The sequence below is a fragment of the Podarcis bocagei genome (genome assembly GCF_964188305.1).
Source record: "Podarcis bocagei genome assembly, chromosome: 15".
NCBI lineage: Eukaryota > Metazoa > Chordata > Lepidosauria > Squamata > Lacertidae > Podarcis > Podarcis bocagei.
Genome location: NC_138141.1, coordinates 38,781,732 through 38,808,843, shown reverse-complemented (window position 1 = coordinate 38,808,843; position 27,112 = coordinate 38,781,732). Strand labels below are relative to the sequence as shown.

At 44.3% G+C, this 27,112-nt stretch overlaps 1 protein-coding gene and 1 long non-coding RNA gene across 38 annotated transcripts in view; both read right to left on the bottom strand.

Annotated features, from left to right (window-relative positions):
- Positions 1 to 27,112, bottom strand: part of MSI2 (musashi RNA binding protein 2) — a 430,429-nt gene that overhangs the window by 249,755 nt on the left and 153,562 nt on the right. The window contains exon 1 of one of the 37 annotated variants that reach the window (XM_081173082.1): positions 11,030 to 11,097. The exons of the other annotated variants lie outside the window; for them this stretch is intronic. The gene's annotated coding sequence lies outside the window, so the exon portion shown is untranslated. Of the gene's footprint in view, positions 1 to 11,029; positions 11,098 to 27,112 lie in introns of those variants that run through there. 37 annotated transcript variants of the gene reach the window in all.
- LOC308574534 lies at positions 25,425 to 26,143 on the bottom strand. The gene is made up of 2 exons (XR_014002521.1): positions 25,596 to 26,143; positions 25,425 to 25,553 (listed from the first exon to the last, which is right to left on the bottom strand). It is a non-coding gene; the product is annotated as an uncharacterized lncRNA (long non-coding RNA).

Sequence of the window (27,112 nt, the reverse complement as noted above, 5' to 3'; positions counted from 1 at the left end):
CTGCCAGGAGCTAAATCATGGTTTGGCTTAGTATTACTTTCAAACTTGGGCTTGTGATTTGTCTTGTTCCTAATAAACCACGAGCTGTAACTAAACTCTGTTCTTAACTTACTGCTTGTGGAGGAGTTCATAGAAAAAGTATTTTCTAACAGAACAGACATGTATTATTCTCAACTACCCAACATGCAAAACCAGCACATGAGGAAACTGATGAGCCCTTTTGACTTGGGAAAGGGAGGATCGAGAGACCAGCTGCACAGGAAGTGGTGAGCATGGTATGTATGTGGGCTCTTGCAGCCTGAAGGATTCCAAAATTTGCAAAGTGAATGTTTCAGATCTTTTTTCAAGTCAGCACCTGCCTCCAGCTGAAGAGGGCAGATGATTATTGTAATCCACACACAGCTGAAACACCTGATTCAGTGCTTTCCCTACAACTGAACTTTAATTATCCCAGTCCTGGCAAGACCAGTACCCTGTAAGGGGTTAATGGGATTATAGTCATGGCACTGGCGCCATGGCAGCCATGCCAACCTAATAGGTTTTCAAGGGTCTACACATTGTTTTCTTAATCTGGTGGTGGAAAGTGAGCTGTAGGAGGCAACAATGGCGGAGCTGGAATGAAAACTATTTTAATGCTGCAGAGCAAAGATGTTTTCAATTTAAAGCTAGAATGCCAGTGAGCACCTGACTGTGGAAGGGGGGGGGGGTCAGGCAGAAAGAAAAAGCAGCTGCCCAGAAGCTAATTCCTAAGGAAAAACAGCAGCAACAACACAGCCATGACAAACCTGGGCAAATAAGCATGCCTGGCACCAGCACCCAACAAGGCCGGGCAGTTGCCCAGGTCAAGTGGATGTTCAAAGGGCTCAACAAGCCAAGGCCTTGACCCACAACAACCCTTAATCTATCCTCTCTGTAGCTCTTTGGCACATAGAAGACCTGAAGGAGGGTGAATTACAGGCCACTGAACAGACAGAAGTGGGGAACTGTCAGGTCTCCTGTCCAGGAGGTGACAACCCATTGCAGGTCTCTTGGCCTGAAACATAGGCAGAAGGCTGGGTAGGATCCTGGCTGTGTGAGATGTTTTTCAAGGTTATGGGGTAGTGGTTTGAATGAGGGAAAAGTGGTGTTAAGCCTTTAAAGAGGCTCAAGTGTCTAAAATTAGAGGCAAAACGTTTGGAAAGCCCATATCTACAGCAATGATCATGGAAGAATGTGGTCAAAATTCTATTATATTCAGGCACTTTGAAGGACACCAGAATGTAGCTGAAAACAGCTGAGTTGCATCAGCAGTGGAACTACAATATAAGCATCCCTGGTAGGTGCCCCAGAAACTGAGATTAGAATTGGACAGGACAGTTCTTGAACTGTTTGTTTGATTCATATTAACTGTTTAAAACTGAAAAAAGAATGTATCAAATAGGATAAATGTTGCTAGCCAGGCAGGTGTTTCTTCCCAGGACAGGAATTCCCACAATTTGCCATCTTCCAGGCTTCCCCCCTCTTTAGCTGCCTTTAACTTTGCACCTCCTAGCTTCCATCCTGACTGCTCTGGATAGGATCAAGCAGCCACCACACACATGACAATGTTGGCCATTTATAACACCAACAATTACAACACTGACTCCTATTAATCTGCTAAGAGGTAGTCAGGTGGTTTCTCAACCATGATGGAGAAATCAAAGGACTTACTGCAGTAAGTAGGTTCCATGAAGCTAATTTGATGGAAGAATGTTCAAAGCTAGCACCAGTCTAAGACCTGGAGCGCAAATGTGCAATTATGTACAAGCCAGCTTTTCCCAGTTTGGTGCCCTCCAGATGTTTTGGACTACAACTCCTATCAGCCTCAAGCAAGCACACCCATGTCTCATCAGCCTCATCACATGGCTGTGCTAGCTGGGACTGATGGGCATTGTAGTTCAAAACTTTTAGAAGGCATAAGGTAAATGATCTTTAAATTATTTCAGTGACTACCTAGACCTAGACCAATAACACAAGCAACTATAAAACCACTGGCACAAGTCTGTGGGCTAAATAAGCTTGACAAAAGACTTACTGCTTTGGGGAACATGCAAAAAAACAGAAAAGGATAAACACCAATGTTTCAATAAGTGCATACTGATGCACATATTTAAGCAATGAAGCAGCTGTGCAAGGAGCTCACCATGTTTTGGGCCCACATATAACTGTCTCCCTGTTTGGGCTATGGGGATACTCATTTTCTGCTTTGCAGGGGTAGGCAACCTAAGGCCCATGGGCCACAAGCAGCCCACGGGGGTCATTTAACTGGCCCCCGAACCGAGCCGCCCGCTTGGCGAGTCCCCACCCGCTGTGCTAAACCAGCGCAGTGCAGGGACTTGCTTCCACGGTGCCGGAAATCGTGTCTGCGCAGACACAGATGCCAGAATTTGCGGCTGCGTGCATTCACGTGCGCACGCTCCAGCCCACAGAGGGCTCCCCGCTGGAGTGAACCGGCCCAGGCGAGGTAAACCTTGCCAACCCCTGAAGTAGAGACTCAATTTGCACAATGATGATAGGCCAGCCCTTGCATCAACCATGAAGCCACTTCCTCTGTTCTCAGAGCAGGGCTGTGCAGTATCGGTCTGGCCTTTATGTTGATTCTCCACCCTTTTTAAGGCAGATTTTAAAGTGTAAAAAAGCCAGCATAATAAAACTTTTTAAGGAAAGGAAAGGACCAAAACATTTAAGCATATAACTAAGCAGACACTTGAAATGCAAAAATCAAAACATCTGATCTGTGTGCGAGAGAGTGCGGGAAAACATTCAGTTTGGAGCCAAGCATACGCATCTTTTGAGAAGCAAAGGTTTGGGGAACAGGAGGGAGCAGATTCTGTCCCATGTGAGGGGACCCTTCACCTTCTGCTTTTTTTTCATATATATCAGTATACAACCTAGCTAAAACTAACCTAGTTTTCATTTACTTTGTCGCAATGTGATGAACATTCCTTTACACAATTGTCTTCCATTCTTGTTTCTAACTCAGTTTTTCTTAAGTTCTGTTTTACTGGTTTGATGTTTAAAAAAGGAATGCACTTTTAAGATGAGAGCTTCACCATAAAATAAAGAAAAGCAACACCCTTTTCTAAATTCTTAGAAACTCAGAGATTGTCTGGATGGCTTTTAATACGGTGCGTTCCATCCAGCTCTGTCCAATATGCTCTTATGAGAACACAGATAACAGAGTGAGTCTTCTGTTTAGTGGAGGGCCAAGCGTCAATTCCATAGCAGAAACGACCTTTGCTTGAAGTTTCAATTAATTGCCACCTGCACCTTGATGGGGAATTTGCAAATGCTAGTGATTGATGGGCAGGTAATAAAATACATTTTTATCTGTGCGGGCGCTGCCTTTTTGGCTGCAGAGCCCTGCTGTATCTCTGAAACCAAGGCAGGAAGGGGGTAGCCCATCTAACAACAAGGGTCACATCAGAAATCTATCATGAGCTGTAGGGCTGCAGCTAATTTGCATATTTTCAATTTGTGTACAATTTGCATATGGAGAATGGGGGAGGGGGAGAAGGAAGACACCGCCAATCTCACCCTGATACTCTAGGGCAGATGGGGGGGGGGGTAGAAATGCCATTTATCGAGAAGAGGAGGCTGAAGTTCATATCAGAGCGGGGTATATTATACATATTTGATACAAAATGAAATTGAAATATTGAGCAGGCATATAGATTTTGCTTTTTAAACACAAAGCGAGAGGACAAGAACTATTCTTTTATTAACCTCCCAACCTGCATCCCACCCACAACCAGAGTGACTAGACTATTTCTTATCTGTGAAGGTTGTTTGATAGATATTTTTAAGGGTGAAGTCAAACTGGCATGAGTTGAAGGCAGGTCACCTGACTAAGACAACAAGGACTGCAAGCCAAAGATGTATGGCTCACTTTGTGTGAAGGATCGGCCCCAGCATGCTTCCAATGCTGGGGCTCAACTCTGGGAACTACAGAATAACAGACGGTGCAGAGTGCAATTCTCTCACTAGCCAAAGGCCTCCAAGCAGAGAATAGGGCAGGGTGGTCATGTGGCCTACTTTACAGAGGGAAGTCCTCTATTTGAAGGACTGTGTTTGGTATACGTCTGGTTAAAGACCCACAAAAAAGAAGGGCCAGGAGGTGTCTTGAAGTTGCCCATCAACAGTTAGAACCCACACAGCAGTCTGAACAGGCCCATGGATCACCTGGCCACAATCTTCCCCACTGTGGTGAGACATATGGTGCTCCCATTTATATTACAGTAATTAATTCTATTTGTGCATCTATGCATGTAAATCAGCACATGCAAATAAATTTACACCCCTTAGGATGTGTAAGTGGCCACCCTAGGGGAGGAGTTCCTCGCAGACTCAAAACCCATGTCTGCTTTCCTAGAATGAAGCGCTGCACCAGCGAAGCTGCGCCTGGATTTTGCTGGTAGCATGCGCAAAAGCACTCACCCAAAAAACCCCAACCCTATCACTCCAAACAGGCTTTCATTAAAATGGCACTTCAGGGCACAACTCCCAAGAGTAATTTAGAGACTTTGGAACCCAAATCTCACTAGAAATTAATAAGACATATACTCAAGATCATTTAATGTGGATTAGTTATCCCCTTAACACCTTTTAATGATCAAGCACTATCCACAATCAGAGTGATTAAAGGGTAGATTTTCCCTACCACCACCTTTTCAACACATGAGCAAAATTGCAACTAATTCCTTTCAGAATTGTGGGCACGGAACCAAGTTTCCCCAGATTAATTAACGAAGTGTACAAGGACGTGATCCTGCATGTGTGGAGGACATTTCGTAAATGGGACTCAGCAGTCTAAGCTGCTTTTTGAACACTGTACTCTTCATGTATGGTCTACATTTCTAAACCTGTTACCAGACCACGAAAGTTTATTTTCCCATCCAGCTTTAACAAGCCCTGTGAGTTTTCCTTCCTCCTGTGCTGCTAAAGTCCCCTACATAAGATCAATCAGCCAGATTTGACCAAGAAAGGCGGAGAGGGGTGGGGAGGAAAAACCTGCCGACCTAAGAGGTGCTCTTCATTTTGCAAACAATGAAAAAGGCAAGCTTTTTGTCCCTAGAAAGTTCACACAAAGTCATACATCACACTGGTTGGCATGTTTACTCCTGAAGCCTCTAAAATGCAGCAGGTCTCAAAGGGTTTCAGAAACTAGGAGCCAACGAGGAATTTTTCATTAACAACTCAGAGCAGAAATCAATGTTCCCCCAGTGTCATGTTATTTCAAGGAGTTGGAGTGGAGGGAGGAAGAGAGTTGAAAAATGCACAATGCAAGTGGCTTTTGGGCCCTTGCCAAACTATCCCACACATTCAAGGCCTCCATTTCTTTTCTTATCACGAAAGATTTTTTCAAAGCTTTTAATTGTCCCTAATAAATTGCCCACAGAGGCAGCAAAAGCAGGAGCTCCCCCCCCCCGCCATTCATTTATTTTGCACCACTTCATTGTTAGCAAGGCAACACCAACAAAGAGATAAAGCTTCCACCTGACCTGAAAGAGATAAACAGGAGGGCTGAGGCTGAGACAAATCACAGATAATAATCCTATAAACCAATGATCCAGACCAGTGGTCCATCTATCCAGGCTGGCAGTATTCATTCTCTTCTTCTGCAAAGAATACCTCTGCCCTAGGCCAATATTCTATGAAAAGCAAGGCCATGATTCTGGTACTGAGAACTGGAGCCCATTTTGTGAACCCGGGATGAGAGATCTGATGGAACAGGAGAGTAATGAATAAGGAACATTTCCTAGTAATCCTGCAATCCCTAGGACAGAATAATCCACAGAACCTAAAGGCAGCTTCCTGCATCTCCAATGGAAAGGCAGAGGACCTGGTGCTAGAAGAGGGGCAGCTGAGTAGCATCCTGTTACCATGGTTTGCCTTAGCATGTCATCCAAGCCTGGGATTGTGGGAAAGGACTCTCCTCCTTAAGCATGAACTACAGACAATGTCTGTCCTAAGGTCAAAAAGGTAAAGGTAAAGGACCCCCGACAGTAAAGTTCAGTTGCGGACGACTCTGTGGTTGCGGTGTTCATCTCGCTTTGCAGGTTGAGGGAGCCGGCGTTTGTCCGCTCCCGTGTTGTACTGCGCCAAAGGAACAGATGAGGAGAAAAGTGGATGCAAGCTCCTCTCTGGGAGCCTGCATGCTAGTGCAGTCCAGATAAGCAATAGGGTTCACCATGATATGTAAATGAGGCCACCGAGAGGCACCCAGACAAGCAGCAAGTTCAGGCCCAATATATAGAGGCAATATAATATCACTGGATAGACTTGCTGAGGAGCAAGAGAAGGGAAGGGCTACTGCCTGCATGCCCTGTTTGAGGCCTTCCCAGATTTATTTGGCTTGTTTGGCCACTGCAGGAACAATGACCCTTCAGATGTTGCTGAACTACAACTCCCATCAGTCTTAGCCAGCATATCCAATGGCCAGGGATAGTGAGTTATATTTTGGCAACAACTGGAGGGTCAAAGGTTCTCCACATGTGCTGTAGTGGATGGACTTTTGGTCTGACCTAGCACAGTGGATCTTCTGTTCAGTGGAAAACTAGCTATCTGGCAGGCCTGTAATAAAAGTAAGCCCCAATCAGGTCACCACAAGCCATAGGGCTAGGCGGAACTTATGGGGAACAGCCCTGGAGGCTCCAGAAATCAACACTAAAGATGACAAAGTGGTTTACTTTCTTACCTGAGGCCCCAGCGACAATCTTGGGTAAACAGACGCTGGTCCAAATTTCATACAGGCCATTGTGCAGAAGTGGCATGTGGGGCGGAAACACTGTCTGACAAATTCCACTTCAAGACTGTTTAAGCAGAAAGTGTTTGGCAGTTTGAGAGACGCTCTCTATGCACAGAGAGGAAGCACAGCAACACCACCACTAAAGCCACGCTTCAAATCAGTAAGTGCTATTTCATTCTAGCCATTTGGAGCAAGTGCCACATCATACTAACAGTGAACTCATGACCAGAGTATGAATCCTTATGTAGCCGGAACAGAATTGCCCGTGAACAAAAGGAAGGTATCAGCAGGCCTAGAGGCACTCCCAAGTTTTTTTGAAGCCCAATACATTTAGAAAAAAATATCCTAAAGCTGCAGGGAGACAATCCTGTGTGAAATGAGCATGGTCAGTAGGTACAAAATGCTGGCGTTTGAGGACATGGCTAGCTGGAACCCAAAATTGTGTTAAGAGTTCCACTTATATGGCATCTTCAACCTAAGCTGGAGGTGAGAGGAGAAGCACCACAGAGACCTCACCTTTTATTCCATTTCTGAAATCCAAATAGACAAGCACCTGCTACACAAGTCATGACATGCTCTCAAAGTTTTATGAGAAAGACTAATGTTGTCTTCCAAGGAGAAGTAGGAGTAGATTGTGAAGGTACATCTTCTTCATTTACTCATAAAAAAAATAGTATTGCTAGAGAATGATGATTGATACAATGCCATCAGTGTACATGTTACTTTAAAGAGTCTCTCTCTCTCTCTCTCTCTCTCTCTCTCTCTCTCTCTCTCTCACACACACACACACACACACACACACACACACACACACACACAGCGAGAGAGAGAGAGAGAGAGAGAGAGAGAGAGAGAGAGAGAGAGAGAGAGAGAGCGCTGCCCTGTGTGTTTAAGTGGACCCGTCCAGGCAGCTTGCATTGCAGGTACACCACCCCTTGCACTATCTCTGCACATTATTTAAGGGCATCAGTAGCCCGACACAAAGCTACTAAGGATAAAGGTGCAACACCGAGAAGCATTAATTGAACTGAGCATTAGTCAATCCTACATTTGGATAACATGACACTTGTTGCATCTTAATATATGCAGCTTCCACTCTCTAAACTGCTTATGAAGACTATAATTTTCTCCACTAAAAACACTGTCTAATAGCACCACCCCCATTCTAATTATAGGCGGCTCTCTTATGCATTATAATCTTTACACAATTAAGCCCACTTAAAAGAGTAACTGATTGAATACCCCTCCAAAAATTAAAGTGTTCAGGGAGCATGAAGGTTGTGATGGCAAATGACAAAAGACTCAGAAAACTGAAAATTAGGGCATTTCACCCCTTACATTTATATATCAATGGGTTGGAAAAGCAGCATCAACTTCCAAACTCCAGCGATCAACAACTCACCCACCCATTATTGTTTCCGTAATGTAAAATTACATCCTTTCTGAGAACTGTGTGTAGAAAAGCGATCAGTCCCTCACACTCTATACATTATGTGAAATAAAGCTGTCTGGTTTCATGTCAAGTGGAAACCTTCTCTATGGAGTGCTTCAAGGGTTTAATGAAGGTGAGTCCTTGCAATTAAAACACAATACTAGTAGACATGTAGACTGGAAAGAGATGGAATTGATCCGCTTACATAAACACTTTTATACTGTGGGTTGGGGTGGAACAAAGCTATACAGCCTTTGTAGGGCTCACCTGTTGTACATCTAAGCTCCCTATAAACATTAATACAGCAGGAAACAAAGGAACAAAGCTTTTTCTGATGTAGGTATTCATGCGCACAGGCAACTTTTGCAGCGTCTCTGAATAGTTATGTTTTTACACAGTGGTAGGGCTAAAAGAGGAAATGTATCACAGAAAAAAGGGGACATGGATCCACATAAAATCTGCATATGTATATGTTCTAATGTATAAGTATAGATATATACTGTACATAGAAACATTTACTATAATTTTAATAAACAGAGACTATGTCTAACCATCATGGTGAAGACTATGACCTGTGTACCTGCTTGCTCTCCTGCCCAGGTGTTAAGTTCTTATTATCATCTTCAAGGCCCCCTCCTGCTCTCCCCTCCCTTTCCATCCTTAAACCAGTTTTGGACCAGGCAGCTCTTCAAATAGATGATTGTCCTTGACCCACAGGCACCCAACATAGCTGAGAATTCAAACATCAGTTGTCCCCTCCTGGAGCCTGACCATGCAGCCTGTGGGGATCCTGAATACTACAAGTAACCAACTGGCTAGAAGGGGTGGATGTGAGTGGGCGGTAGTGCGTAGCTAAGCATAAAACCTGATAACCACTGTTTTGTCCTATATTCACTGCAATGCCATGCAAATTACACCATGCACCCAAAAATCTTCCCAAACTTGGTCCTGTGACACTTTCTCAGATAGCTGTAAAAGTAAATGTCAAGACAATTAAATGGAACCTCCATATCACGGTTCCATCACCTTTGTGTTTTGCTTGCCAATGCCCAGAGGTATGTGGCTGACAGTATTTGGGAGCAAATGATGGATTAACCCAGGGGCGAGGGACCTGTGGCCTTACAGATGATGCCCATCTACAACTCCCATCATCCCTATCATTTAGCATGCTGACAGGAGCTGGTGAGAACCAGGAGTCCAACAACATCTGGAGGGCCACATAAGCCCCATCTGGTGCTGGGTAGAATGACCCTCTTTACAAATTCCTACCCATTTTAGATCCTGTCGCCGTTAAAATAATAATAATCCTCCAGGCTCCCCCCCCCCAAATTGCCTTCTCTAAATTCCCCCTATGATAAAATATAGTTTAGTAAGCTATACAGATGTTCTTAAAAACACCTGTTTCTCTCAATCACATCCTCAGCTTCATCCAAAACTAAGTCCTCCTGCCTCCAAGTTAAGAAGATCTAAGATAAGGGGCTTTTGTTATCCCACCTGCAGCCACAACAGTGAGCCTCACCTACCCATCTCTACCACTTTGCCACACATCAGAAGAGGGAAGGTGTCAGCAGAAGCTTCAAGGTTGCCTGGAGGGGCAGGCAGGGACAAACGCTATTTACGCAGCTTCTGCTCCAGTGCCAGGTTTCTAAAAATCCTGCTATGCCGTCCTATGCAGGGTTTGCTGTTTTTGTTTGTTTGTTTGTTTGTTTGTTTGTTTGTTGTTTAAAGGTACCGCGCATGCAAGACATCCTTGAAGCATGCTTTCATTTATTTATGTTCCACAAAATGTGCAATGCCAGTAGTGCATGATTTAATTATTCTATTACAGTAGAATACAGTGACATCTACTATATGAGGAATGGCTACGGCGTTTAGGGCTCCTTAGTTTAGAAAGGGGGGGGGGAGGCACCTAAGGTGGGACGTGGCAGACGTTTATAAAATTCTGCGTGTTGTGGGAAAAGTGGGCAGAGGGGTGGGTGTTTTTCTCCCTCTCGCATAGCACTAGAATTCATAACGTATCGAAACTGATTTGCTGCATATTCAGGACAAATCAGAAAGTGTGCTTCTTGGTATTTATTAGAATTTCTAAACTGCCATCTCGTTAAACACACAGATATATATGTATATAATTATAAAAATAATAACACAGAGAACAAATGACCAACATGATGCATAATTCATGCATGGCATTCACCGCCACAAGAGATGATGACAATGGCTTTTTGTTTAGATGGCTTAGAAGGGGATTAAGGCAAATTCATGAAGGAAAAGAGGCCCACCAACAACTATTTGTTATGATAGCTATGTGAAATCTCCTGCTTTAGAGGAAGCGTGTCTTCAAGCACCGGCTGCTGGAGGCAAAAGCATGGGCTATTGCTTTCATGCCCTGCTTGTGGACTTCCTAGAGCAGGGGTCAGCAAAGTTTTTGTGGTGTGGGCTGGTTCATGGTCCCGCAGACGAAGCGGTGGACCCGAGTGTGTGTGCATGCACGCACGCACACGCAAACGCTATTTCTGGCACAGAGGAGGTGTGCACAGCTTCCCATTGACTGCAAGAGCTTCCTGCAGCCAATCGGAAGCCGGCCAGCGTCGCGGAAGGTGGTCCCCGCTCTGCGCCAGTTTAGCGCAGCGCATGGGATCTGACCGAGTGGGCAGCGGGGGTCTCTGAGCGGGCGGTGGGGGTCCATGGGTCGGTTAAATGACCCCCATGGGCCGCTTCCCCAAGGCAAGAGGGCTCAGAGCCAGGGCACTGATGGTGGGACACTGATGAGTAGGCAGAGGGAGAAGAGGCAGCAGACTGAGAAGAGGTAGTAAATAAGCTCTTCTGCTTACCTGCTTAAGAAAGCTGGAGGGGCCTGCCAGATAGAGATCTCAATTGCCAACCTGGCACCCACAGATCTCCACACGGTTGCAGCTGGTCACAAAATGCACATGGTGCCTGACTAACTTCTAACACTGGAGGCATCTATCTGGTGGCTCACTGTGGCATGTGGGATGCTGGAAGAGATGTACAGTGGTACCTCCAGTTACGAACTTAAATCCCACCAGAGGTCCGTTCGTAACCGGAAACCGTTCTTATCCTGAGGCGCGCTTTTGCGAATGGGCCTCCCGCTGCGCGTGCCTCTGGCACATGATTTCCGCTCGCATCCCGGGGCAAAGTTCGCTACCGGGAGAAGCAACTTCCGGGTTAGCGGAGCTCGAAACACAAAGCATTCGCAAGGAGGACGGTTCACAACCAGAGGTATTACTGTATCCAGATTCTTCTTACATGCATTACTTCTTTTCAGAATAGTTTTTAACTTTACACATTTGGTGCACTGATAAGTCATCATTCCCCCAACCTAGCAGAGTTAGTGAACCAAAGGAAAATTTCCCTCACTTTCTGATCCACCATATGTACAGCGTTTTTTCCAGCCCACTGTACCACATACTCCCTCTGGGGTTCTCTTTCTCTCTCGCTCCCTTTCCTCTTTCCTCCTTAACTGACATTTTGGGGTACATTCAGTCAGAAGCATCTTGGGTTGCTACAAAAGAGGGTGTCTCTAAACAAGCCAAGGCAGCTAGCTGACTTAAAGGCTCATTAGGCGATATCAACAGCTGCTGCTATTGGACACATGGCATCATCCGAGGAGCAAAAGGACAGAAACTTGGTGCAGATGGCTCTTTCCTCTTTCAAGCAGCTTCCGACAAGGTGATTCGGCAAAACTCTTTGCTGAATGTTAAAAGGGAAAGTTCGTTTGTTTTCACCCCTTCACTTGGAATCTCACAAACAGCTTTAAAAAGTTAACACAGCAGTTAACACAAAGGCTAGGACAGCCTCTGGTTACCACAGTTCCTGAGCTGTACACTTCTCGTTTCATCTGCTCAAATAAAGACATCTTGCAGTTCGTTTGCACGGAACCTTCAAGCGCTTCTTGATTCAAAGTGGCTAAAGACATTCTTCCCTCATCACTTCCTTAAAATGGCTGAAAACCCTTTTTTATCTCCAAAATAGTGACCTTAAAAAGTTTGCAGTCCCCAAAGTATACAAATTTAGAGGGTGAAACTAATTTCAAGAATGTTATAAACAATACAAGGTTAGCAAATAATTATAAAGAGGGAATACAGGAGGATTGGGCTGGCTTGGAATAACACATATAGTGAGAGATGGCAGGAAGTAGACATCTGCTAGTGGACCTCTGGCCAATTTCCATTGGACCACCTAGCACAGATGTGGGCAACCTGCAGCTCTCATGGCTGCCCAAGGCACACAGCCCCTTCAACCCTCCAAACAAGGCCATTATGATGGGGAGAATGGTGTGTGGGAAGGGCAACCCCCTTTCTTTGTTACCAATTCATTCTTCCCCCACACAGCGTCATTCAAGCTCCTTTGCCCCCTGGCCAAATGCTTGCTGGAGCTGCATCACCCAAATCCATAAAGACTGAACTGTAGCACAACCCCATCTAGGTCTCAGGCAAGTAGAACACAAGGTCTCTACAGAGCTTACCCAAGAGTCAATGCAAATGTGATGGGGAGGAAGGCAAAGACTGTACACAACTGTATGTAACAGCTGGCAAGAATCAAAAGATTCCAAAATTGCACCGTTCCCAAAACTGCACAAAAAAACCTGCTGCCAGAATTGGTTCATTCTGCTGTGCCACTTCAGGATTTTACTGCTTCTCTCTTCCTTCTGCATAGGTAGACCAGGCCAAAGAGGACTATTGAGCCAAGAGAACAAAACTATAGACCTACAATGTTCAGAGGCAGTTTGTCTCCAGATACCAATTTCTGAGGGTGATCCAGAGAGGGGTGGGCTACAGTCATCATGCCCAGCCTATGAGCTTCTCAAGAGCCACTGACTGACCACTGTTGAAGACAGAGTGCTGGGAAGGAACAACCTCTGGCCTGATCCAGGAAAGAAATTATTCAGTTCTTCAAGCAAGTTCCTCCGAGCCCAACCACTGATGCAAGACCTCAGCAAGCGTGTGAGTGCCGCACAGCAAAACAAATGACAAGTGAAGCTTCTCATTAAAAACAAACTTTTGCATACATTAATTTGATCGCATGCCTGTTTTGCATAACATTCGCTTCCCCTGCCTTTTCACCTTCTTTCTGCTGTTGTTTAATTGCTAGCAAAACAAACCAGGTCTCTGATGTTACCTTCTGTCTCTAAATTGGAAGACTCGCCTGAAAGAGACATGTGGCAATTAAACAAGTGTTTATATTACACCTTGTTCTAGCTGACAGCAACAGAGCAGGAAGGCCACCCACGCACTCGCTGGGCATTTCTGCATCACATGCCATAAGAAGTGGAGGGGGAGAGATGAGCAAGAAGCCAAGCACAGCCCTTCAGCTGGACAGGAACTAGGAGTTCTCTCCTACCAGAGTTGCTCCAAGGTAATCCACATTGGAGACAGAACCTACAAGCTCACCATGCCAATCTCAGAGGCAAAGGAGACATTCTCCGCAAAACACATTCTTGTTAAAAACTGACGTGGGGCGTATATTAAGAGAGCCTCATTACTCTTGGCGTAGCATCCTCACACAAGCAGCAGAGAATACAAAATGCAAGTGTCTACGGTGTTGGCCATTCATTAAAAACAACACGATGGCACTCAGCCAACATTATAAATAGCCCGGTTTGTTCTGAAACTGACCTGCATCAAGAGCAGCCACTTCAATTTTCTGTCCCACAGCGCCAACTGCTACTGGCAGGAAAAATCTCTCAAGGCCCATTATAGAAGAATAAGGCAGGAGTTACTGTTATGCTAAGTACTTTATAGAGCAGGGGTCTGGCCAAATTTAGTTCTCTGCTGGGCCATTATCTAATTTGAAGTGTGTGTGTGTGTGTGTGTGTGTGAGAGAGAGAGAGAGAGAGAGAGAGAGAGAGAGAGATTTCCCCTCATATATGCAAATATATATATATATCTCACAAACCTCCTCTGAAGTACATTATGCTGATACAAGAAAAAGCGACTCACTGAGACTTGAGCACAGATCTGAATCAGGTTTTCCCACATCCTCACTGTTAATCCACCGCATTGTTTCTCAACCTTTTCCTGATTGTGGCCCCCTTCCGCCCTTGTTTCCTCCCTATGCCCCCCCTCCTACCAGTAGAAAGCTAGCTATTTAAATGTTTTGTTTGTAAATAGAACACACAAACACTGCTGCAGCCACACACCTTGCCCTTGACAAACAAGACGCAGACAACTTGGTGCATGTAGCAGTGGAGTGTGGAAGTGGAAGGGAGAAGGAAGAGGAAGAGACGTTGCCGCAAAGTTCGCGTGGTGATCCATCCACTGGGAAGCACGGTCAGTTCTCTGTTCACTCTACTTTTCTCTTTTCTTCTCTTTTTTCTGTTTTCTTTTCTCAGTCACTTCTCTGTTTTCTTCACTTCTCACTTCCCTCTGCGGTCCCCCTAGTCTTGTGCCTTGGCCCCCCATTTATGCGATTTTCAACTGTGGTCCCCCTGGAATATCCTGGGGGCCGTATGGCCCCCAGTTGAGAAATGCTGATCTAGGGCACCACAATGGTTCTCCGCACCCTGTTCCATCAGAGCAGGGACTGCGTGCTGGGTCTAGTTGCACTGCACCCAGTTGAGAGCTTGGGTGAACTGGTTCCAAAATAGGCCTGATAAAAGGAATAAAATGGCTTTGGACGTCCCTGAAGCTTCAGGGTCTGCTATGATACCCAAAGATGTTGGGGCTAAAAGGACTCCAAGCTTACTCCATTCCCTTCTATTTCACATGGTGTCATCTACACTATCTCCCTTGGCTAGGCCTTGATGTACTTCCAATGAGTACGGTGAGGAAAACTGGGGTCTGGGATACTTACCTTGTCCTAAATCCAAAGAAAGCTGGTTAGTGTTTCAGACATATTCTTAATCGGGTGTTTTATTTTTAAAATTAATTTTGGACTGGGCAAAGTAGACCTTGTCCATCATCTCTACCTGAAGCTACATACATACTAGAAATTACTTCTATTTAACCAAACCTAGTATTCATTTATTCTTGTTCCATCATACAGCAAGCTGAGAGCAGGAGAAACTGGTTTCTTCCCCTGAATGGACCTTCATTTTTGTTTGCTTTAGTGAGCAGGGGAATATACCCCTCGTGCTTGTTCCTATGAATGGGAGTTACAGTTCAGAAGCATCTGGAGGGTCACAGGTTCAGGGGTTGGGCAGTGTGCAACTGCAGGGGCCTCAATGAGTACCTGGCATGGTGTCAGCCTAGGGTCCCTTCACTGCTTCCTGGATCCTCCACTTAGTATGATCAAGAGGAAGGCTATGGTATGCTTAGAAAGCAGGGAAAGAATTCTAAGATGTCATCAGATGACTTTACTGGAGACCCTCTTTATGGGAAAAGGGAAGGAGTGCACAACTGCATGTAGTAGTATCAATCAATCAATATTATTACTGTCAAGAAACCAAAATTAAAAGCATACAGCACACAAGAATCAGCATATGATATATGCATGAACAATACGGAATTAAGGCAGTGATTCACAAATCATCGCTCATATGCCTTTGTTTGTGTAAAGAGGTCCAGGATTGACAGATATGTTCCCATTCAAATTTCAAAGACGTAATCACGTTAGGCTTCCACAGCAAAACCAACAAAAACTCCTATGACACCTTACACCATCATTTGTTAGGTCTTTAAGGTGTCACAAGACTCTTTGCTCTTTTACTCCCAAGCAAGAGAGTGCAGCCAAAGGCAATGATCACATGAAATAAGGATTGGATCCTGTTTAAAGCCAACCCGTCTCACCCATACAAAATATAGTTTTCCTTTCTAGATAGCCAACACTCACAAGAGTTAACTAGTTCATGTGTACATCAATTAAAGAGGGTGTAGTTTAGCAAGCCTGAGATCTAAGACAGGGCTTCGTGCTAGCTCTCAGGCAACACAGCACATCCACCTGGATATGAACGGCAAAGGATCCATATTTCTTTCTGGCTAAGGTTATATGGAAGGGTAATCTTCCTTTCATTATGTATAATTATGATCATTATGGGCAACTTGAAAGAAATTCAACCATAGTAGTTATTTACAACTGCACATATGGGGCTGATGGTTATGGCAGGCTACCAAATTTGCCGTAAAGCTGGCCAAGTTTGCTTTATTAATTCACATTGCTCCTCTATTATACATGCCTTTCAGAATTAGGCAGGCTTCTAAAAGCTCATCAGATCAGGGCGATTACAGCAATCTGGAAGCTGAAACATTGCACCAGCCTGCCCAAACCTGGCGGGGGGCGGAGGAAATGCCTCTGTAGGAAAGAGACTGGAGGTGAAAAGGACTGGACCAGAGGGCAAGGGGACTGGGTTGGCTTGGCTATCCATATGGCTGCCTCCCCAGGCCTTCTAACATTAAGAGATCTTACTAGAGTGCTTGTTGCATATAAATTTTGCACAGTAAAGACTCAAACCAACAGTTCAAAGCGTGACTCTGCTGATCAGATACAGACACTGGGTGTGAAATAACCATTTTTAAAAGGAGAAAAATCACTTGCATAGAATTTATTCCATTTATCTGGACATTTACAAGTTCCAGAGGGGGAAAAAACCATGCAACGACAGAATGAGATTGAAAGCTGGATTCCAAAGCCAAGTCTATTCCAGCTTTGACCTGCGGGACATGCTGTGGTCAAGTTACCTTCCCTCTCTTTGCTCAGGTATTTCCAACTATACAATGAATACAGTTATTTTGACCTCTACGGTCAGACACTGTTAGTGATGAAGACATACATTTATGTACACACACAGCCATGATATACTCCTACTCCATGCACCCAGAAGTCTTTTCTTCCGTTTTCACTTCTTTAAGACAGTTGACCAACCCACTTCTCAAAGAGTTCTGCCTTCCATTGCAGCAGCCATTGCTCTGTCCCCAGTTCCATCAGTGTGCTACTACCTCCAGCACGGTGACTACTGCCAGAGCTTGGCAATGTATTAGGGACAGGGGCAGCGTAGCCACTTCACACACTTTCATCTCCTTTTGAGCCCTCTAAAAAAAAGAAAGGGAGGGGTGTTCTCTGTAGCATTTCAAGGTGTTTGCAAAACTCCCATCTTCCTCCATTTTCACTCAGTCCTAAATTTCTGCCAGGCCCAGGTTTGAACCCCACTATATTTGCCAAATGCAGGGTTTGAATAACTAAGTAAGAACACCTTGGCCTCTTCCAATCAGAGGTATCAAACTGAGCTTCCTCAGCCCTGAAAGATCCTGAAAGAACGTCCAGTACATTGGATTGTTCACTAGGAAGAGGATGTGATACTTTCCTCACAAGGTTGCTATGAGGACAAAGCCTTTCTCTTTTTTATAGAAGGACCTTAAATGCAATATAAATGCTTTCTGCCAAGCAGAATCTATCCAGCACAATAGTAAACAATTAGATAATAGGAATTTTGGCTAGGCCAAACCCTTTCCGAAGCACTTGAATGAGTATTTTTCAAGTGATATTTATAAAGTGTGGAAACCTTTCAAAATTTTCACCTTAAAGCCCTCACCTATAGAAAGGGACAGGAGCCTCTCTCCTTGGGAGCAAATCAAAGGACTCCATAGGCCCCAGTGGGAGAAGGACCTTTGCTTCAAAAGGCATTTCAAGCATTTCAGAGCTGGTGCTTTGATTAATAAGCTTTCCCCTCCAGCAAAGAACCATGTCGCCGGCTTTGAGCGTTCCTCGGGATATTGCCATGTTTGTTTTGTCTGCATGAGATTTTCTTTCTTTCTTTCTTTCTTTCTTTCTTTCTTTCTTTCTTTCTTTCTTTTTAAGAAAGAACAAAAATTAACCAAGAGAGGGGTGGGAGTGGGGGGGACTGGGGGTGGGACAGAATCTCTTGGACACATTTATAAACCAAACTGTTTACTCAGTAAGTTGCCTTGACCTTCTCTCGTGCCACCATCCCGTTCTTTCCAGTCCCAAGCAACAGAAATTAAATTGATTCAGTCTATCAAGGCTCTGCATCTAAGTGATTAAAATTCAGCTACCGGGGGGGGGAGAGGGGGGCCAGCTTGTGCTGCATCTAAGAAATACAAGCCCTTGTCACCGCATGTGATCCTACCAGTGGTGGATAAGGGACAAGGGGAGATATAAAACACACCTTGCCATTGTGTTTTATCACAAGCACCATCATTTTGCTTAGATGGGGCAGAGGGGACAGGGAACTGTTTGCTACAGAGGTTAGTAGCTCTTGGCACAGGTGGTGCGAGAGGAGTGGAGAGCTTTAACCAGAGAACTGCTGTTTCATTAAAGGCAATCAACAGGGAGAAAGTGACCATTCCACCTTTACTGGGATGCCCAAGCTTATTTGAACCACACATACCCCTTCTGTGTATCGCAACAATGGGCAGAGAGATTGGCAACTCTACCTTCTTTCAGTGGCCAACCACCACTGTGTCAGTCCTCCTCAGTACAGTGGTACCTCGGGTTAAGTACTTAATTCATTCCGGAGGTCCGTACTTAACCTGAAACTGTTCTTAACCTGAAGCACCACTTTAGCTAATGGGGCCTCCTACTGCCGCCGGAGCCCGATTTCTGTTCTTAACCTGAAGCACTATTTCTAGGTTAGTGGAGTGTGTAACCTGAAGCGTATGTAACCTGAAGCGTATGCAACCTGAGGTACCACTGTACTGCTTTGAGCCACAGGCAGCTGCCAAGTGGGAACCAGGAGCCAGGAACTGGGAAGCAAGAGATAAGAACTGGAGAACATGGCAACACTCAGGCAAGACTATCATTGCTTAGGCAGAGTCCCAGCCTAAACAGGAGGAATGGTGAATGGCCACGAAAGATGGGAACTGAATTTCAGCAACATCTGAAGAACCAACAGGTTCTCCACACCTACCCCATCTGTAGCCAAGGTGGCTGACCACACAGTTGACATGCACAAAACCAGAGCTTCTCAATTCAAGCCCAAACAGCTCCTAAAACATACTACCTTGAAGCTTGTTTCTGCTTTCATCTGAAGTATTCCCATACTGATGGTGCTTTCCAAGATAACACTGGCAAATCTTTAAAAGATTTTCTGGACCAATCACAACGGTAATCTTTTGCAAGCGCTCAAATCCTCTGCAAGTTAATTGTTAAAATGTCATTAACATTAAACAAATGTTTTGCTTACAAAATCTTGCGGCGGATCCAACAAGCGTGCAACTCCCTGCATACCACACAGTCCTCCAGCAAATGTCTGACACATCACAAGTAGACTGGGTAGTTTCACGCAGATGTTAAAGAGAATGAGGGACAAGATAATACCCTCTGAAAATCCACACATGCCAAGGAGCCAGCTGTGATGCCTCAGGACCAGCTTCTGGAACTGGCCACAAATGCCTAATACAGACAATATATAATACAGGTTATCCAACTAGAATAACATCATGGTGGATAATAACAAAAGTCTCTGAGAGGTCCAGGAGAAACAACAGGGTCTCTCAATTCCTCCTGTATCTTTTAAAACCCCTATGTGTATTAATAATGAGAAAAGACTATTGCAGTGAAGTGGCATTAAGCTGCAGCACCATCCAGGAGACATCAGATGAACAAGTAGTAACTTCAGGTTCAGCCTTTTCTACACAGGGGTTGCATACACAAAACCCCAAGAGGGCAGGTTCACTGTTCGACCCTTTAATAGTTTCACTCCCTCTGAATTTTGTTTTCTGCTGCTTCTCTATGCCTTTATTTTGGAGCTTTAATGTTGTGGCGTTTTTATTAATTTTACTTTTAAATACGCCATTGTGGGAGAAAATATTTTTGAAGAGCAGGACATGTATTTTATGCACGCACACGCACACACCACTTAGACACTAACGTATACAGACAGACCATTTTTAAAAAACAGCCTGGAAACAGTTCAGATCCTGCAGAAAGCTGTTTCCAGCATTTCTTGCACTGCGAGTGTTTTGACCTGACCTGACCTCGCCCAACTGCATCAAAAGAACCTCAACTAAGTAGGCCATTTCTCACAGAAGGGAGTAAAGTCGAGGGGAAGTAGAGAGAATTAAGAGCTGCCTTTCCCTCAACAACACTCCACAGTTGACAGGGGAGTCTTTTAAAAAATCTGTAATCGTTTTAGCAGATATAAAATGTTGTAGTGAAGAAAGGTACACATGTTCTGGGATAACCCACAAATTGTAGTGAAGAAAGGTACACATGTTCTGGGATAACCCACAAATTCAACTATCGAAAGTCAAATAAGCACATCAGGGTAGGTGGGTGGGAGGCTAAAGCGACAAGTTTTGCTGTACTAATCGTGGCTTGAAATTACCAATCTCTGTGCAGCAGTATAATGGTCAGGGGTCCCTTTACCTTTATGCAGCAGAATAAAGATGGGGGAGAAACTTGTTCTGTTTGCTTCCCAAACAAATTCATGCTTCCCAAACCAATAAATTCATGAACCAAAATGTAGCTATATTCTGCTAAATTCACTCTTCTCCAAATTCTGTGCTACGGCTCTCCAGCCAAAAAAATAAATAAATAAAAAAAGAGTACAAAAAGGCATTGTGTATATAAAAATATGTATATCAGTGAAAATAATTCACAAAAATGCATTATAATATTAGGGGAGGGGACTACTTATAAAATTGTGCATAATATGTGCACACAGAAATGCATAAATTGACAAAATTGTCCATCCCTTGAGCAGATTTAAACGCACTTGATTAAAAAGGTATGGAGAGCTGCCTATCAATGAAACTAAAAGCTGGTACACCATTTAAAGTGCTTATTCGACACACATCTGTTTTCCATAACCATATTTCTAGCCTGAGGGTAAAGGCACATGATGCAGCAAAATTTCTGAAGCTAAGCAGGTCTGGATCCGGTCAGTGCTAGGATGGAAAGGCGGCTTGGGAACTCCATGAGCAGCATGGTGCAAGAAAAGCCAAAATATATGTCATAATTAATCTTATTTATTTATTTATTTAAAGTTATAACAAAATAAACTATCTGGTAAGCCAAAAAGTCACAAGGAAACAGAACAAAAGCAAGATGTGCTAACAGGCAGTCTTCATGCTTACTACAGCAAATCTCATTTTTGATGTTAAGTAAATCTCAGTACACTCCTTAGACTTGAAGCCATTTTATACATTCGGCAGGATCAAATTGTAAGACTACTCCAGAGCTGGACGATTTCAGATACAAAATCCCATGTACGGCCTGCAGTCATACAGTCTTGGAAATGCTTTGCAACTGCTGCCATCTGAACTTACGTTGCATTGCAGCAATGGATCCAGGACCATAATTAGGGAGCCTCTTGATCTTTAAAACGAATGGCTTAACAGGTATGAGAACAATGCACTGGTGAGGTCAGATAGTGAGCAGATCAGCAGTACTTCTGTGCAGCTCTCACATTCAACAGCAGTTGCTTGAAGCAAGACGTCTAATACAGCTGGAACTTGCTGGAGCCTTATGTCAAAGACAGCTGTTGCGGCCAAATAACCACCACATTTACTAATTAGGAAGGATCAGTGTTCAAGAGAGGCGATTCCCTATTCCTCTCCTGCAATCAGGGAAAATGCACAGGGTCAAAGCGAGGAGACGTTTAGGTGTCACAGCTGAGAAACACAGGCTGCTCTTAGGATAATTTAGAAAAAAGAAAAAGAAAACAGCAGGAAGACAAATTTTCATTGGAACTATTACTGGTGTGACAGACTATCCTCTTGGCAGCAGAATTCTAAGATTTCAGAGAGAAATGCAAAGGTTAATTTTTACTCTTTGGAGATTACAAGGACACATGAACAAGAGAGAAAATTTAGAACATTAATGAGAGCAAAAGCAATTATATCACCTCTCACTGCCACTCATATATTTTAGATTAAGGTAGTGGGGATGGTTTCACTATACTTAACCAATGGAAACAAAAACAAGAGCCTCCTAATAATAGCTGAGCCACAGGAAAGGTAAAAAGAGATGAATGAAAGAGCACTTAAAAGAATCAATGTGAGCCTTAACGCCCTCCCCTTGAAATTCCCTGTGTGGAAAGACCACCAGCATCCTGGGGAATGCTCAACCTTCAGCACGAGTGTCACAAGGTCACATCAGTGGTGGGAACGCTCTTCCTCAGAAAGGAGCGGCTCAGCCTGACAATGTCTCAGGCGTGACTGATAGTCAGGAACTCACAGCTTTAAGAGACAAGGTCAAATTCCAGAGCGCCAGAAACCAAACCAAAATAATAAAAATAAGTGACTGCCTAGTTTGTGTTGATTCACTTTGCATCTACAATCATGGTGCATTTAATCTCTCGCTGCCTTTTTCTTCTTCCTCTGACACAATCAGCTCCTCGGGAGCCAAGGAGGGGCCAGTGGAGACCCATTGGAGTAAACGAATCCAGATTTTATGAACTGCTGGCAGCCAAATATTCCCACAGTATGGCCTATTATTAGATCACTTGCCTTACGTGGAAAAGGTTTCTTAAACTGCAGAGAGAAATAAATGGGCAAATCTAACGCTGGAGTTAAAGTGGGTCTGCCAAGTGCACGCAGCAGTAATCCATAATAAGATGCAAATAGAAGAAAGAACATATATACCTAAGACATACCGTATCTTTGGTTAAAACCTGAAAAATTTAACAGGGAGTAATTTTCTGTCTGCGAAGTTCTTTATCACAAAAACAAAGCAAAACAATATAAACCTATCCAATTTTCTGCTCAAATTGCATAATCCATGTTCCAGCCATACATAAATTAAGTAAAGATACTATTTCATTAATACTGTTCTACTTAGTACATACACGTGATTATGCCAGACAAAAATTAGCTGTCATTGGTTTTAAGTGGAGATGAGCAAAACCACACAAAAAAACCACACACTTTCCCACAAATTAAAAGGTAACTAGACAAATGGCTAACATATCCTTGTGTGTGAGAGAGAAGTGACTTGTTTGAACACTCTAAAACACCACAACCAATTATCAGGAATAGTCTCTTTCCTGCTCAACATCTTCACTCAGTTAGTTTTAGGTCCTTCTTGGTCTCTTTCCTCCTTATACCCCACCCCACCACCAGCCAAGATGCAGATGGGGATAAGAGGGTTTTTTATTGTGCTGCCTAAATTATGTAATAGCATCAAAAACCAGGTTTATCTACCCTTTTTAAGAAGGCTCTTAAGAGAGTTTTATTTTGGTGAACATTCTTTAACCAGAGCCCCCTAGAGAATGCCCCCCCTTTCCCTGTTCCTGGTGTATTTTATTGTGCTTTCTCACAGCTACTGTGAATAACTTGCTGCTCTTTTCAGAACTGCAATTCCCCTACTTTTATATGCTGTATGCCATCCTGAGTATGCCCTTAGCATAAAAAGTGGGGTACATAATTGACAACATAAATAAATACATAAATTATACAAACCTATGATCACATCTATGGGACTTGTTCTCCCAAACACTGCATCAATGTGTCTCCCCTAAAAGCATCAGAGGACCTGATCTGGGAAAATCTTGGCAACGAGCAACAGCCAGGTTTTTTGCTCTGCGGTAGTAAGAGAATTGTATAGCTGCATAGATTTTTATTTATTTACTAAATTTGTATGCCGATCTGTAGATCTCAGAAAGGTTCACAAATGCCAGCAGTCAACCTTCCTTCCCCCATATACTCTGATGAATTTTTTTGGCTATTTGGAATAGAAAACAACTGAACCCATAAGCAACTCTTAAAGCTTGGCATGAGTAATGATGCCTTTGTTAAAATTATAGATCCAAAACACCACCAAGTTATTGTCACACAGCAGGTAGGGTGGAGCTATCAGACCACAACCAGCATGGCCCACTAAAAATACAATGCCACAAAGGGTTAAGTGACCAGGCCATAAGGCTGTGCTGAGTACTGTTGAATGTAAATCCCTTCCAACCCCTTCTATCTGATGTCATGTCAGAGCACAAATAATCCTGGCTCAGAATGCTCTAAAACCCGGTTTTTGAATAGGGCTGTCACCTGATTAAAGAGAGCTTGGCTGATAAATTTGTAATGAATTTTACTCTGCTAATTAACTCTATGAATTACATCTGTATATAAATAAAAAATGCTGCCAGCAAGCAGGTGTTGCAGAAGGCCTTGTCTAAGAAGAGGCATTCCCTCCAGTGAGAGGAGGGAGAATTCTTTTTCAAAGATGGCAGGTGCAGGTTTTATGAGTACTCACACTGAAAATACTAGTGTTTTGGGGGCAATGATGGACCTGGGTGTGTGTGTGCTGGGGAAGAGAATTCACATGTGAAAGGAAAGGAAACAGGGAGGGTCCAAAGGAACTATGACCCGCCACCCTAAGAAAAGGGGCTTTGCACGGCTCATACAAAAAGAGAACCTCCCCAATGCCACATTGCACATGTAGTTTAACCCTGCAGGGAATAGTCTTCTCACCAGCAGATCTTGGTAGCCAATAGATCCTTTCTGTTTTCAGCATGCATACTTGTCCCTGCTTTCCTCACTTTTAAGCAGAAATAGGCAGGGCACCACCTGGAGCTCAACACCCCACTGTGTTAATGGGAAAGCACAAAGGATGTTGGTCGCCTTCCGCGAGCTCATGGCTCTGTGCAGAGCTGCTAAGTCCCCCTCCCCTTGCGGAGGGTTGCTTCACCTGATAAACAATGTATCTATAAATACACCCACAAACACCTTGGCACTTCTGCTAGTTCAAGTTTGCATTATCATCAACTATCTCCTGGGAGTGTCGGGCCACAGAAACAACCAGCTGGTGCACCACAATGATTGCCCCTTCAGGAGAAGCATATAATAAAACCTGAAAGCTGCAATATGAACTTCGCACATACTTGTCCTTTTGGTTTATTCATCGGAAATAATTATCAGTAACAGACATTCAGAGCAGCACATTCTTTATGATGGGCATTAACATTTAGCCCGTCTCCATAATTATAATGCTGCGAGCTCAAAGGAGGTGTACCAGCCTCCCCAATTAAACTAACTCTACTCAGGAAAAAACTCACGTTCTCCCCCGAAATGACATCATAATTATTTCCGTGAAGGAAAGCCTTACCTTAGTGTAGTAGTGGTTAAAAGATGAGGTCCTGATTCCCCAATCTCACAGGAGTATTATTACTTGCTGTACTGTCTTCCAAGAAACCACTCTCTCTCAGACGAAGCCCACCATTTTTAATACTGCAATAGCAAAGGCCCTCCCTCCAAGATTGTTGCAAGGATTAGTGAGATAATGTGAAGCACCGAAGCCTTGTGCACACACAAAATGTATTTTGCGTGGCGAGTTCCCGCCCCCCACCAAGATAAATAAACACACGAGACACCATAATTAAGGTTAATTGGGCGAATTAGGCCACAACTTTATTGAATTCAGGAATGAGAGGCATTGGCTTAGGCATTGGTCCTAACGACTATCCGGCTCCAGCCCATTTGCTGGAGACACGGTGAAGGGTTAACACTGATCGGGGGAGTCTCCCGCTGAGGCACGTCGGCTAAGAACTCCCCCGGGTCACCGCTCTGGGGCGTGCCTTTGGCCCACACCTCCATAGGCTTCGGACAGGGCCACGCCCCCCGGAGTCCTTTAACGGACCACCCTTCGTTCACTGGGGGGAGGTGATGGCGTTCCTCCCCCCCACACATCCTCTTAACCCCTTCTTACCAATGCCTACCGCCAATGCCGAAGAGTTGTGACGAGTTGCTACGAGGTAGGCGAAAAACCAAAAGGCTGGAAATTGCCAATTGGGAAAAATTCCTACCATGCCCCTTGCGGCGACAGGCCGAAGCCCATAGCAAAGTCAGACCTACCTAAAGCCCAACTAAAGGGAGGGAGGGTGGGGAAACGTGGGGCTAGCCGGAGAAGAGAGGGCGAGCCCCCTCCGCTCCGGCCCTAAATAGGGCAAGCCACGCCCCCTCCAGCCAGCCGATTGGCTGGCCGGGAGGCGTGGCCGGATGGGATTCCCCTGCTCTCGCGGGGGCTGAGACCAGCCCCCGCTCACGTGGGGAAGGGCGTGATGCCCGCAACCCCACCTCCTGGGGCAGGCCCGGAAGTGGCTTCATCTAAACATACAGGTGCTATTGTGCTCTTCTTTATAATGACTGACAGCCTTTCTCCATGTATGCCTCTCATCCAATATAAGACAGGTTTCAGTGTCAGAGAGTACAGTTCAGCCAGGGCACCCAAGTTAATAAATATCCTCCCCAAGGAAATCTGTGGGGTACCTACATTGTTAATCTTTAGGCCCCAGACAAAAAAAGAGCACATTTTTATTGAGATTTGGCTGGCTGATATTGTTATTTTTTTATATATATTTTATCCACTGATAGTATTGTTTGTGATGTGCACTGTTGAATTGTCATGCCCTAATACCTTTGTAAATCATCTTGAAATCTAGTAGGTTGAAGGGCAATACTGTACATAAAGTATTTAAAAATAAATAAATAAAACACCTCTTCCTGCAGCTGACAGCAGGGATGGCACTATACCAAATTGATTGAGGCTTTGGGGGGTTTGCGAGGGGCCAGGCAGAAACATGAAGGGCGACAGAGGACATGCCCATGGCCTGCAGTTCTCCCTCCCTAATATATTACAATGCAAAAATGGTGTCACCAGCTCTTTGGATCAATATCTATTTATGGGCCAAGAAATTACATGTATGGTGACCTCGCCATCAGTGACACATTCTTCAGCCGCATCTGAGTCACCCGAGGCCCATAAACAAGCTTCCAAAAATAGGTCCTGTTTACTAGAGTTAAAACCCAGGCACTTGAACAAAAAGCCTGCACTGAAATGGGGGGGGGGGTGTAGGAGGGGGAGCCCTGAAAAGCAAGATTCAAAAGTGAAGCGTTGCAAGATTACTGAACAGGGCCTATTAGGTGGCACCAAATTGCTATCTCGGTTTTCAAACGATATAAAAAACAAAGCAACTTCTGACGTTAAGAGAGCTGCGTGTGTTCTTTATAACCATTACCAACATCACAAATAGCCTTCTTGTCCTAAGGATGATGCCAGAGCATCCT